The 15,144-nt window shown below is 42.3% G+C and overlaps 1 protein-coding gene across 10 annotated transcripts in view; it reads left to right on the top strand.

Annotated features, from left to right (window-relative positions):
* ELAVL2 (ELAV like RNA binding protein 2) overlaps positions 1 to 15,144 on the top strand; it is a 161,128-nt gene that overhangs the window by 86,763 nt on the left and 59,221 nt on the right. The gene's annotated exons all lie outside the window — the stretch shown is intronic.

The following is a 15,144-nucleotide window of genomic DNA, read 5'->3' as shown; positions in this document are numbered from 1 at the left end:
ATATATATGCATGTGGAACAAGTAATTCAAGGCAGGGTACCTAAAGAATTTTGCAAGTTGGCTGATTTTCACAACCTTTAAATACATCAGTAAACCAGCATTTCAAAACATTTTATTTTTTTATTTATTTTTTAGGGCGTATTCCTGCGAACCTTCCATGCAGGAAAATATATCAATGCATAGCATGAAGTAAAAACAACAACAACCTAACATAAAAAATTAAGTGACTTCTATCCTAAAACACAAAGAAGCATGCTGTTGAATTTCTCATGTTTATATTACAAGCATGCTATTAAAGATAACTTCTAAAGATTAACATTAGTTGGACTATGACACTAAAACACACTGTACACTTCTTGACATGTTACCTAATCGGCCATTTCGGTGTGTGTGCTTTTGGGTATTAGAAAAGCACTTGAGAGATTTATACCATATGCAGATTAAGATCAGTTTTGTTTGCTAAATATGTCTGACCATCTCAATTGAATCCCAGTCAACTTGGGGCGCAGGACAAGTTTCCGGAAGGCTCGGTTTGCCGCTTAAACCCATGAGAAGAAAAAAGCTGTTCTGAGAAAGCGTATTCTCCATCATGGAGAGCACGTGTTGCAGTTGGGGCAACCAAGACACCCCTCTTTTGCTGGGTGGGTTAGTATAAATAGCCACAAATCTGACTGGGCACCTCTCAGTCGTTGGGGAGAATTTGGTGTAGCAATTTTATGAGTGACTGTTGAGGGGCTGTTTATTCCCTGTGCGCAGCATTGAGCTTCCTCTTTTCGCTGTGCACATTGGATCACCCGCCCACCCTACCTATAAAAGTTGCATCTGCAATATTTGTTCAATCATCTATTAAACCTAACCAGGCTCAATTCAGATTCAGTCACAGAAATCATACCCCACGCTGTCTGAATTGACAAACGAGGGTTTGTAATTGGTTTGTAATAATGGTTTGTAAACGAGAATCAGAAACCTGAACTGAACTGAAAAACAAGAGCTACAGAGTGTGTTCTCCTTCATGGAGAGCACGTGTTGCGGTGGGAGCAAACAAAACATCCCTCTGTTGCCGGGCAGGTTAGTTTGGATGGCCACGAATGGGCACCACTTGGTCGTTGGGAAGAATTTGATGTTGCAATTTATGATTGACAGCCGAGGGGCTATTTATTTCCTGTGCGCAGCATGGAGCTGCCTCTTTTCACTGCGCGCATCGGATCACCCGCCCACCCTACCTATATTCAGGGCTGTTCACGTTGACCTTGCTATGCCTGTCATGGGGTCGTCTGCTTTTGGGGCAGGGGCCTGGTAGGAATTTTGCCATTTGTCTGATTGGCCGGTGCCATTTGGTTTTTGCCTACTGCGTAGCAAATCGTCACAACTTGTAAGGTTGCGGTTAGGCATTGGTTAAATTTGGTTGGTGGAGGGGGCATGGTGGGCTGTGCCTGCCCCTCCAATGCTACTGCTGCAAGGGAATTCCGTTAAAGGAATCCAGGGGCTCGCCATGCTCTTGTCTGAACCCCTGTCAAGGGGCTAGGGCTACGCAAGAGCCCCTGGGAGCATTTGGGGAGAGGTGAGGGCATGGTTCCCAGCTCTATGCTCTCCCCCAAAATATTTTCCCTTACTGACTTTCACAGGCTTGCAGATGTCAGTTCTGTTCCTACCTTTAGGCTGGAACAGATAGTCGCGAACCAATGCCTAAGCAACCACTCACATGCTGTGATCAATAAAGTTGTGGCCAAAAATTATGCCAAAAACCTTTTAAAAAAAATTCTGTGTGAATTCTGTCTTTATTTGAGGGTGGCTGTGGGATCCTCGACATGCAAACCCCCCCCCCCCCCAAAACAGGACGTGTGTTCGTCTGGCATCTTTGTGTGGGTTCTAGCCAGGGTGTATTTCATTTAAATCAAATCAATTTATATTACTTTTTGCAGAAAGTCTCATTCTTGCTGGTGTAATCTTAATATTTGCAACCAGATGAAGATTTCATTTTTGGAATAATAAATGTTCAGAGTAGTTTTCACAGTTATATCAAAAATTACTGATTTGGTTATACTGTTAGAAATACAAAGACAGGTAATTATGAAATTATTGTTTGTATTTGGACAACTTTTCTGCTGTACTTTATTGGAAGGAGAAAAATAATCATTTCCTTAATAACAATTTAAACCATTTATTTAACTGAAACAATAACATTATAGTATATGTATCCATGTTCATTAACTCATGTGGTTAAACGATTTTTTAATTTTTTTTAAAGAAAACAAAACCTTAGACTGAGTTTTAGCACATATGAAAAACTTAAAGCAAATCCTTATTTCCTGATGAAAAACCTTTGGACTATAATGTAACTTAAGTAGAAAACTATCTTTAGAAAGATTTCTCCTCCAGAAGCATTTTATTTTCAAAATCTGATTTAAATAAACGCCGGCTCCCTCGGCCTGAAAGCGAGATGAGCGCCACAACCCCATAGTCGCCTTTGACCGGACTTAACCGTCCAGGGGTCCTTAAGCAGATCTTCCAGGACTTTGATCCAAGATGGAACAATCAAAATTTTTCAAATTTTCAAATTATTTTTCCAAGTTTTTAACAAATACAACATAACACAAAAAACCAAAACATATAAAAAACATAGAAAATTTCTTCCAATCAAAACCCAAGCTAATTTCCATTGTTAAGTGACTTTCTCAAATCCTTCCTAACTGATTTTCATTAGGTCTCATTTTAGCAATTTCCCAATATTCATTATCTAATATCATTAACTAGTTCGAATTACTAACTTCCTTTCTTTTCCTCATGATCTCAATCCATAATATTATACAATTCAACATATTTTAATCCTAATCCAATTTAATACTTGCAAGTATTTCCACTTATATAATATTATAATATTTAGCTAGATATTCCTTAAATTTCTTCCAAGCTTCTTGATATTTCTGATATACTGGATTCTTCCAGTAAGGTCGGCCAGATCCAAAAAGTCCAACATCTTCATCTGCCAATCTTCCACTGTTGGTATTTCTTGGGATTTCCAATTTTCAAGATGGAACAATCTAGTGGACTTCTACCATTGCAGTTAACCGTGAAGCGAAGATTCAGGAGACATGGCTTGAACAAAGTAGTAAGAGGCTGCAATTAGACCGTAGTGCCTCTTATAATCCATGCACGAGCAGTTAAAGCTGACTCATTCACATGCCGGTCTTTAAAAGAGGTGGGTTTGCACTGGAAACCTGTAACATGGGGAGGTTGGTGGCTCAATACCTGCTTTCTTGAGACCCTTTTGCCCTAGCCCCAGGTGAGCAGATAAGTGGCTGTTACAAACCCAATAGGCTCTTTGTGTAGTCAACTTTCTGTTGCGCGTTGAGGTCCCCCAGGCCACCCCAATAACTCACACTTCACACATCAATTTTTGTTTAAGCTTTTTGGCATGAATTTGGCCACAACTTTATTTAAATACACACACGTGAGTGGTTGCTTAGGCATTGGTTACGACTATCTGTCCTTGCCCCAGGGACAGAACTGACTTCCGGATTCCAGCGGAAGCCAGACAGGGAGAACCATATTGGGGAGAAATGAAGCTGGACATCAGTCCCCCATCTCTCACCCTCATGCCCCCTGGGGCTTGCACAGCCCAAGTCCGATGCCAGGGACTAGGATGAAAGGGATGGCAAACCTGTGGATTCCTTTAACGGAATTCCCTTTCAGCACCACCATTGGAGGGGTAGGCACTTACCCCCCCACCAACCAATTTTAACCAATGCCTAACCGCCAACCTTACAAGTTGTGACGATTTGCTACGCAGTATGCAAAAACCAAATGGCAACAACCAATCAGCCAAATGGACAAAATTCCTACCAGGCCCCTGCCCCAAGGCAGACGACCCCATGACAGGCATAGCAAGGTCAGAGGACAACGACCCCCCCCTTTCAGGGAGGGTGGGCGGGTGATCCGGTGCACGCAGCCCAAGAGAAGGCCCCAGGCTGCGAGCCCTGTATTTAAGACCTCTGACCCCTCCCACACTTTAGCAACATAACATTCTCCCCAGCAACACTCCTTGCCCAATCACAGCATGTGGCCAATTTACCCAACAACAGTGGGGTGGCCTTTTTGGCCCCTACCACAACACGTGCTCTCTATTATGGAGAACACGCTTTGTGGAATTATATAGGGCATGTACATTCTGTTTATTCAGTTCCTTCTACTTTTCGATAGTAAACCTTTTGATCTGGGGTTAAGCCGCTTCTTTGTGGTCCTCAGGCAACTTAAGTCACTAAGCACTCTGAATTTACAGCACTTGGAGAATTAGCTTATGATTTCTCTTACCATAAAGTTCATTTGGAAATGTGTTCCACTGAAATCAGCAGAATTTATATTTTGGAAGATGAAAGGGCCTGTAATACTGGTGCAAGCTCTCTTTCAGTGCTTTTCATGGTCTCTGCGTTTTTCAGGGTCCAGAGAATTTAGACATGACTTGGCGCATCCCTTTTCTTGTTCGCATATTTAAGCCAACATGGAATTGAAGTAGTTGTACTATTTCGTCCTTTGGGTCGGAATGAATCCACAACCCTGGAGATTAACTACTCAGTCTTGCCTATCTCTGATGGGCCACGTTCTGTATTTAGCAGGTGTTTCCTTGAGATTTGTGATGCTGGGGGTGGGCAGGGTATTCAAGAAAGCAGCCCTGTATGGGGCTAACAGTGCATGAATCATTTAGCTAATTATTTTCATTGCTGACATGCTTTATAGTGCATCATCCCCTAAATCAAAGGCAACTAAATTGGTGGCCCCTGGATGCTGTTAGACTACCATTCCCATCATTATCATCTAGGATGGCCAATGTTCAGGGATGTTGGGTGAGTTCAGAAACATCAAGTTAGCCACCCATGCCTTACCTTACTTGTAGTAAGTAAAATTAGAGCTTTTAAGATTATTTTAAAAGGTTAAACCATCAGGTACCCAGGGTTGCTTGCTTTTCTGTGTTTCTACAACCCAAAATGCAAGGCATTCTAAGTAGCTTCTGTTTCCTGCAGTGAGAATTCTCTTGCTCTTTTGTATGTTGCACAATGGGTAAACCTGGGTGTTTTATCACTCAGTGCGCACCTGGCAAGGATCAGCTGCTAATCCTGGTGTCTTCTCCATAATTTCAGGTGGACTTTAGGTCCAGCTTTGGTACCAAAATAGCCCTGGTTGTTCTGACAAATGGCCTTTGCTAAGAAAAGGACAGGGCAGTGAGATCCCTGCTTATCTTTTTGTGGATACAGTCGGACCTTGGTTCTCAAACTTAATCCGTTCTGGATGTCTATTCCAAAACCAAAGCGTTCCAAAACCAAAGTGTGCTTTCCCATAGAAAGTAATGCAAAATGGATTAATCCTTTCCAGACGTTTAAAAAACAACCCTTAAAACAGCAATTTAACATGAATTTTACTATCTTAACGAGACCATTGATCCATAAAATGAAAGCAGTAAGTGATGTACTTCAGTCACACAATCAATCCATCAGTAGCTGAACTGGGTTCCACACGGTCACAGAAACAAAACAAAAAGAGCCACAAAAACGCAAAATAAATAGCAAAAGCAGACAGACCTCAGCGTAACACTCAAAGCGGAAGTGTAACACTCAAAACGGAGCACGTTCAGCTTCCGAAAAATGTTGCCAAGCCAGAACACTTACTTCCGGGTTTGCATTGTTTGGGTTCCAAGTTGTTTGAGTACCAAGGCGTTTGAGAACCAAGGGACCACTGTATTATAGATACTAACAGCCACAGTGCTCTTTCAGATAGCCTCTCTGGGTTGCAAGTTGGGGACACGTTTCACAGTGGTTTCTTTACTACATCTGATTCCAGAAGGTGGCACTAGACAGCTGCTCCCTGGTATTTATTCTATGAAGTTCTAAGTGAGCTCATCTGGATATTTGGAATAAATTTGAACCTCAGCCTGTGCAGAAATGGCGAAACCGACTGCTTAAAACCAAGAGGACAACATGATGATATTTTCATAGAAAGATGGAGGCCCATTGGTGGGCAACCTATCGAATTATCACTTATATGAAATCACGTGCAGGATTTGAGAATGGAGCAACACAAATTGTAGAGAATGGATTTTAGGGGCTTAGAAAATAAATGCAGATGTCTTTTAATGCAGCTATTGAGTGGGATTTTTTTTAAAAAAAAAAGACATCGGGGAAGGAAGGACGTGAAGTCAAGAAGAAAAGGTATAACAAAAAAAAGCCACATACTGATATATATATATGATTGGATTTATGTAATAATTTGGAAGGTTTAATAAAATCCATTATGCAAAAGAAAGGAAATTGAGCCTCAGCTGTCAGTCACATCTTGTAGGATCATCTTCTTGTATTGTAAGGCCATTGTTGGAAGTGGTTCTTCAGGTGCTAGTACCAATTGAGGTACAGAGAGAGGAGCCTTCCTCATGGTAGAGTGCTGCCTATGAAATGCTTTCAAAGAGGGTCACCTGTATTATCGTTTTGGAACAAGGTGAAGGCATTTTGTTTTAAATTTTAGTTGTTTTTAAGAAGGGTAAACCCCAAACCGAAACCACAACAGTAGCTGAAATACGTATTGTTAACGAAACTTTTCAGCAGAGATAAGTTTGAACTTCTTATTTTTATTTTAAAAAACCCAAATTGGAAATGGATCTTGTTTTCAGCTGCTTTAGATTTCTTACTGAAAATTCGTATTCTGTAATGTGTTATTCTGGTGTTTTGAAAGGCACACTGATTTTTTTATTGGAAGGTTGGGATATATACCAGTATAGTGTAGGACTGGGAGATATCTGGTTTTCTACGTTGTGATATACCACCAACTAAACATCGCAATGCATGGATAAATCACAATGTCTGAAATAAGGATGGTGCTTTCTATATATTGGCTAGCTTCATGTCCCACCCCCCAATCTTGACTTTTGCATAACACATACATACACCCATATACATGATTTGCGATAATATTGGCAGGCCAATAATCATGAAACCAATATCACAGTATGGACTTCAAACCGGTGTGGATGATATATTGATACAGTAGAACCTCATGTTATGTACCATCCTCCTTGCGAACGCTGAGGATTACGAGCCCCGCCAACCCGGAAGTAGATGCCCCTTGTTGCGAAATTTGCCCTGGGATGCGAGCGGAAGTTGCACACCGGGAAGCGCCATTAGCGAAAGCACACCTCATGTTAAGAACGGTCTCGGCTTAAGAACGGACCTCCGGAACGAATAATGAAAGGGAACAAACCACGCATGCCACCTTAGGCTGCTTGGAGGAAAGACAGGATATAAATGGAAAGAATATAAGCCTATGATATTAATAAAATCTGTATTGCAAGTGTTTGCAAACAGCAGCTGTTTGCATCCATGCTTCACATTTTTAGGTGTAAATGAAACACCTTTGGTGAAAAAGTGTGTTGCATGAGACAACACACTTCTCGCTTGCGTGCCCCTTAACAAGCAAACCTCGATCTTCTGCTTTTCCTTCTTTCTTAGTCTTGAGGCATAATTTCCTGAGGTTATGATCACATGTGTTTAGCTACTTACATAAATACTATATCTTCCGGAATAGTGGGATGCTAGGGGAAGGAATTTGAGAGCTGGTGTGCGATGTAGTGCCATCTCAAATGGTCTGAAACTGGTATCGCAATCTGGAAGCCATATTGGTTTCAGACAATTAAGCAATATTATCGCCCAGCTCTACTGTTTATTTTTATATTCATTTTTCTTTATCTTGTTCTTTTCCCTTTCCCTTTTTATTCTTTCTCTTTTTTTGCCTTTGGATTCATCTTTTAGTTTGGAAAAAAAAGACATTAGACAATAATCTTTGCATTTTACTTCATGAACCTTAATAAAAAATAATTAAAAAGAAAAGAAAATGATGACATTCCCCCCCCCCCATTTCAGCCATACAAAAGTACCTCTTGTTTAAATGGTTGTAACAACCCTACATGGGCTATTGATGAAATATAGACGGGCTTTGTAGAAATGCAGATGAATGTATTCCCATGGAGCAGCCAAATGTTTTAATGCAAATTTTTCAGGCACAGAACTTTATGCAGTGGTCGGAAGGCATTCTGAAGTCTCACTGAGGATGCTTTATTGTTAATGTGGCTCCTTGTAAGTCCTATTTTTTTTTAAAAAGGTTGCACACTGTAGTTTGTACCTAGACCATATAACACCAGGCCTGAAAGACCTCCATTGGCTCCCAGTACGTTTCCGAGCACAGTTCAAAGTATTGGTGCTGATCTTGAAAGCCCTATATGGCCTCAGCCCAGTATACCTTGAAGGAGCATCTCCACCCCCATCGTTCTGCCTGGACACTGAGGTCTAGCTCCAAGGGCCATCTGGCGGTTCCCTCACTGTGAGAAGCCAAGTTACAGGGAACCAGGCAGATGGCCTTCTTGGTCGTGGCACCTGCCCTGTGGAACGCCCTCCCATCAGATGTCAAGGAAATAAAGAACTACCAGACTTTTATTTTATTTTTTTTATAAATTTTTATTGGTTTTTCAACTTTTATAAAGACAAAACACACACAAAAATAACAGAAGACAAAAACATGTATAAATTCAGAAAATCTTAATTTCCTAACCCTGTTCCCTGACTTCCCCCCACCCCCCCTCGTGCATCCCAATTCCCAAAATTGTGTCAGCAAATTGGTATTTCTCCTCTTAACCATCTTATTCATCTTATTACCTCTTTTATAAAGAAATATAGATTTTCCTAAGTTGGACTCAAGTTCTCTTCCATCGATTTCTCATTTTGTCTTAGTTAAAAGTCATATTAACCAAACCTAAAGGTCTTGAGTGTTTTTAAGATTCTCTTCTTCCCTCCCTCCCATCCCCGGTTTTTGTCCCTTCCCAATACAAATCCAAAATAACAGTTCTTAGCCTGGGTTCCTCACGTCCGAGGCTTTCATGTCTCTTTCAGTCCCTCTCCACCGGTCTTGTTGGTAGTCCTTTGTGTCAGTCGTCAAGTCTGGAAAAAGTTCTTTCACCATCAATTCTCTTCCCACAAGGAGATTTGAAAATAACTGCTGGAAAATTTCCACAAATCCTGCATCTTCAGAGTCAAAGTCAGAATGGAGGCCCCAATCATATTTCTTTGTTTTAAATTCCTGTATTCCATAAACTCCCGGGGCCTCCTCCTTCATCTTCTGCATCTTTCGCAGACTTGTGGTGAATGTGTTCCAATAATCTCCTTGTCTGTATTCCACAAATGTCGGCTTTTGGTTATTACTTCACAGCTTTACTTTCTCTTTTTCTTGTTTAGTCTCTTGGGCCTCTTTAGATATCATTTCCCATTCAGCTGTGGATTCTTTCTCATTCAAGTCCTCAATACAAACAGCAGAGTTGCCTGTTCCAGAAGTCAAGGTCAAAAGTTGTTTATTCATTGCCAAACTCTGCTCTTGTAGGATTCCCACCAGTTGAAACATCCTTTCGATTTCCGCTAGTAACTTTCCATCCACAGCCATTGTAGCCATTGTAGTTTCACAAAGTTCCCCCTAGGGGGAATCTGGTTACTTATTAGCCTTTTCTCCAACAATCCTTTAACTTATTATTGTTACTTTGTTTCCAACAATTTTAGTTCAATTGTAACTCATCATAGTCCAGAGGGATCTTAAATAGCAACTTTTCCACTCTAAACTGCCCGTTTGACAGCTTTGACAGCTGTCAAACTCCGCAGCTCTTACACAGGCACAGAAACAGGACACTCCCGGGCCCGGGAGGAGGGTTGTTTAAAACAAAAAGAAGGCTTCCAAAGCTCCACTCTCCAGCTCAAAATTTGCTTTAGCTAAATCTTGGAAGTTAGTGTCCTTTTTAACTCACCCCTCCAAGGGTAGGCTCTCCAGCTTAGCTCTTATGTCGTTGCTTAGATGGTCTGCAGGGGGGGGGTGCGGACTTCCTTTTAGCACACCCGTCTCCAATTCAGGATAGTATTTTTAGAATCCAATTCCGTCTCACGGGTTTTTCTTTCAGTCCAAATTTCAAGGAAGAAAGTCAGCGCTCTCCGGTCATGGCTCGCGGCTTCGCTCCACCGAGGTAGCGATCGACTCTCAGTGCCACGCCACCCTCCGTATCCTCTCCGCAGCCTTTAAAAAGGCTCTTCATGGATCGGGGGGGCGCTTAAGGCACCCGCCGAGTCTTCAGTCCGCAGGCTTCCGCGCCTGCGGTTTTTAAGGGTCCCCGCGTCGCCGGCGCGGCAAAGACCCGTCCTCGGTTGAGCCGATTCCCTCCGCAGCTCGGAGGGAATCCGCCATTTCCAGGTCGCGCCAACCCGGAAGTCCAGAACTACCAGACTTTTAGAAGACACCTGAAGGCAGCCCCGTTTAAGGGAGTTTTTAATGTTTGATCTTTTATCAGGTTTTTAATGTTCTGTTGGGAGCCACCCAGAGTGACTGGGGGAACATTGCTTCTGCTGTAGCTTTCTGCCTTTTCAAGAGGTTAATGCCAGGACTTGAAGCACACTGCGAAGCGTTTTAGTGTTTTTTAGTGTTTTCGCAGTTTGACGGCACCCAATAAACAATGAGAGTCCAAGATATTCAAGAGGCTTTTTCCTCCCACGTACTGTTTCTAGGATTATGAAGAAAGAGGAATAGTGGTGGAAAAGCTTAGATCAGATTGGCTTCCCAGGTGGGCAGTGGCGTAGCGTGGGGGGTGCAGGGGGGGCGGCCGCACCAGGCGCAACATCTGAGGGTTAGGGTTAGGGGGCGCAAATCCACGGGTTAGGGGGTGCAAATTACTTGCCTTGCCCCGGGTGCTGACAACCCACACTACGCCACTGCAGGTGGGCAGTGGTTGTGGACCTCACCTCTGTTCACCATCCCCAGCAACTAGAGCCCACATGTCTTGCCAGCACTTAGGGGAGTTTCCCACCTGGCAGAATCAAGGAAGAGGGGATTCCCCACCAAAATGCTGGAATCAAAATGGCCAATAAGCTCTGGATGGGCAGTGTTTTGCCGGCTGGCTGGGCATTGGCTGTGGGCCATGTTAAACTTGGTGCCATCCTTTTGAGTTGCAGGTAAAAAGTGAAATAGCCTGGATAGCTCAGCTGGTTTGAGCATGGTGATGATAGTGCCAAGGTTGTAGGTTTGATCCCCGTATGGGACAACCGATGCTTCTGTGATACTGCAAAGGTTTGTGTTTGATGAGCAGACTAGAATAAAATAAAATAATTAGCTTATACTCTTAGCTTGAATTTACATTATTGCTCCGTTTCTGCCCATGGATATGCAGGTCCTTAAAATGGGGGCGTGAGGGTGTTAAAAGGTATGCTAGATGCAAGCAATCTAAAAATAGGTTGACTGTCCTTGTGAGAACTTTTACTTTGACTTTCGTTTTTATGTTTAGGTTGCGTGCAGCTGATACTTAAAATTTTGTGTCAAGGTAGCTAAAGTCTAAGGATCATTGGGCATGTTGAATTTGTGCAGACAATCTCCATTACCTGCGTAAAAATGAAACAAAACTGAAATTTCATTATGCACCAAACTGGTCACGGGCCTAGCAAAACGTTTATCCCTATTTTCCCCAGTGCCCCTTCATGGGCTTCCACTGGCAGAAATGGGGATAAACATAGGCTCATTCCTTGGCTTAAATAATACTGGAAGAATGTGGGATTTGCCAGTCCTCTTGTGAGTGTTGTGTATTTCTACCGTGGGCCTAATGTTGCATTTATCGTCGCTTGCCATAACATGCTGATTTCTTATCGCTAAAAGGCGATTCACTTTGTTTCTTAAACATCAAGGTAGGACATTTTTCTGTGTGTAAGCAATAGTGGTGCTGATTCAAGAACACACCATTACTTGTTCCTAGAGTTGGAACACATCTTAAAAGTTTCCAATGTTCTTGTTAAATCGATTTATTTCAGTTGCTGACCAGAGTGGTGCTTGGAGTGTCTGCTGTTCTCCTTCCAATGACTTGCTTGTCTCTGCCATGTCCTCTCTGCTTCCATACAAACCTCAAATCTCTGTACATTAATTGCTTGGTTTGCATTCCGATTGAGTGGGTGTTTTTGTAATGTTAGAAGAGGGATTTTTCCAAAGTCTGCAGTTTATTCTTGAGACAATTTCCCTTTAATCTTAAATGGCCCGTGTTGCTTCTGTGCACATTAAGAGTATGTACAATAGTTCTCTTGAAGTTTTTCGTTTCCACTTCCCCTTATTCCTGGGAAATTTCCTTGGCAATTTGTAGAGGAGTGGTTTCCTTTGAAGGAGCTCTTTCTTGTCTTAATAGTGAGAAAGATTTGCATGTCGAGGTCCCCAAGCCACCCCAATAAAACCCAATTCACACAGAATTTTTGTTTAAGGTTTTTGGCATAATTTTGGCCACAACTTTATTAAAATAGAAAAAATGTGACTGGTTGCTTAGGCATTGGTTGCAACTGTTTGATCCCGCACAGGGACAGACTGACATTCGCACGCCCACGAAAGTCAAAAAGGGAAAACATTTTGGGGAGAAAGATGGAGCTGGGTACCATGCCCTCGCCTCTTCCCAAATGCTCCCAGGGGCTCTTGCGTGGCACTAGCCCCTTGATAGGGGTTCGGACGAAAGCATGGCAAGCCCCTGGATTCCTTTAGCGGAATTCCCTGCTGCGGCAGCATTGGAGGGGCAGGCACAGCCAGTCCTTACCCCTTCACCAACCAGTTTTAACCAATGCCTAACCGCAACCTTACAAGTTGTGACGATTTACTACGCAGTAGGCCAGAACCAAATGGCACCAGCCAATCAGCCAAATGGACAAAATTCCTATCGGGCCCTTCCCCAAAAGCAGACGACCCCATGACAGGCATAGCAAGGTCAACGCGAACAACCCTAAATATAGGGAGCGTGGGCAGGTGATCTGATGCGTGCAGCGAAAAGAGGAAGCTCAACGCTGCACGCAGGGAATTTAAGAGTTCTGACTGTCAATCACAAAATGGCAACATAAACTTCTCTTCCAGTGACAAGAGGAGCCCAATCGCAGCAGTGGCCAACTACCTTCACCCGCCCAGCAACAGTGGGATGTCTTGATAGACCCCACTGCAACACATGCTCTCCATGAAGGAAAACACGCTATCTCACATGTTGCATATTATTACAGAGCACAGTAGCAAGAACGCAGAGATGGAGGTAGTCGGTTTCAGGACATCGTATTTCTTTGCCAAATATTTTGTATTGGTACCCTTGCCATTGCAAATATTGCGGGAAACAATTGATAGGTCTCCTGCTGCCCTCCTGCTATTTGATAGGTCTCCTGCTATTTGAGGTGTGGGCTTCAGGGGAAAGGAAAGACTGGTTGTGTACAACAATATCACCAGGCGCATTTTGCACCTGGTTATTAGCCACTTGCCACCAAGTGAAGGTAGATGCCCAGGTGCCAGGACGGCACCTTGACATCTCCACCTTATGGAGATCTTTGGATCTTGACAACTGTTTTCACACACTAGCAACACATCCTGTAGAATTCCATCTGTTATATCTTACCTGCACAATCGGAACGAATTTCAGGAACCCAAACCATTGTATTGGAAAATTCGACTTTTGAGCCGTCCGGTCCCAGAATGTCCACTAGACATTCTGCTTTGGCAACCGTAACCCTGGTTTAATGAGCCATTTGGCGCCTGGCTTATATAGCTGAGTTTCCAACTCTGGCTGTGTAGCCTGCCTTCCCCTGTTGAAGGTCTGGATATAGTTCTAAGCAGCCATCATCTTCTGGCTTAGCCCAGAAAGAGCACAGCCTTTTTGTCTTTGCTTACCATTGTATTAAAAGCTCACAGTACCACTGAAGCTGCTGATATCTTTTATTCCTTTGGAAGAATGTAGGAGATTTTTTTATATTTTATGATATAGTGAAGTGTGATGTGTCTTCTAGCGAATGTGTACAATGACATGACACTAAATGTATCCTGTACCACTGCTTTTATCAGGTTTGTCAAGGTATTACATGAACAGCTAATAAATGTCATTCCTGTTCAGTATGTGTTCCATCTCGTGTTGAATTTTTCCCAGCTTATCTCATTCATATTCAACTTGTAACTTGATAATTCTGTCCTTGGAGGATTCACTGTTTTATAGCAGAGTGTGTGCTTTTTGCAGTGGATAGAGAAAATTCTACAGCTTAGGTGCCTTACCACTTAATTGAGGCTATATACGTAGTGGTGCAGATTTGTGAGCAATCCAGTGAGCTAGTTGACTATTAATATACTTAATTTTGCAACGGCTGCATTTTAATCTTAACGATTTTGAACTTTAGACCAAATAATGTCTGCAATATGAAAGTTTAAACCTGCCGCAAACATGGTTGTCTGTAGCACTTGCATTGTGTATGTGATAAAGTGGGATTCCCTTCTCTTTTTTTGTAAATTGGAAGATAACATTTTATTTCAAGCTCTTGTTGTGCTACAAATAACCTAACGAAAGCTGTGATGTTCAGTAACTCCTTTCCCGTTAGCTAGGAATTTTTGTGGAACTCTCTTTGCAAGACTGAGCTAAGCTCTCTTCAGTTTGGCCTGTGTGTGATTGAAAGCCAAAAATTAATTGTCCCAAAGAATGAATTGGCTCCAAAAGGCAGTCTCTACCCCCCCACCCCCGATGCTGTGTTTACATACATGTATCTATGTTTTAACAGGACAGATTGGCATACAGTCGTATTTTGGCAAATGAATCCAGCTTGGAAGAGTTAGCAAAGATAGCTTTGTGTATTCATGGTTCTGTCTTTAAAAAAATTCCTTCTGTCCAGCCTTGACTATCCTGCCAGCGCTGACCCAAGTTCAGAAAGCTGTAATCTGTTGTAAATGACACATTAGCAATATTTGTCACTGCCTAGTTTTGCAAAATTTTGAATCCTGGCAGGTTTACAATTTGCATGGGGCCTAACTTAATTTCTCTGTGTGCCTGGGAACAACGCATTATTGAAGACCATTTATTTATAGTGGCTCTGTTGTTCCATCTCTGTAATGCTTTTCAGCTCTCACTAATGCTTCCCAATAAATAACACACTGAATGAGGGTGCTATTACGACATCAAATTGAACAAAGCAACTTATATCCTACTAAGGATATTATTTATGAACAGGGTGGATTCTAACAGAGCTAGACGGCAACTGATATGTAATTTAGAAGGCTTTTATTAAGGGGAATATGTATAAAATAGCCCATGGACACACAATTCAG

Source organism: Podarcis bocagei (assembly GCF_964188305.1).
Source record: "Podarcis bocagei genome assembly, chromosome: 17".
Lineage (NCBI taxonomy): Eukaryota > Metazoa > Chordata > Lepidosauria > Squamata > Lacertidae > Podarcis > Podarcis bocagei.
The sequence above is the reverse complement of the archived record's forward strand: the minus strand, read 5'-3'. Positions and strand labels throughout refer to the sequence as shown.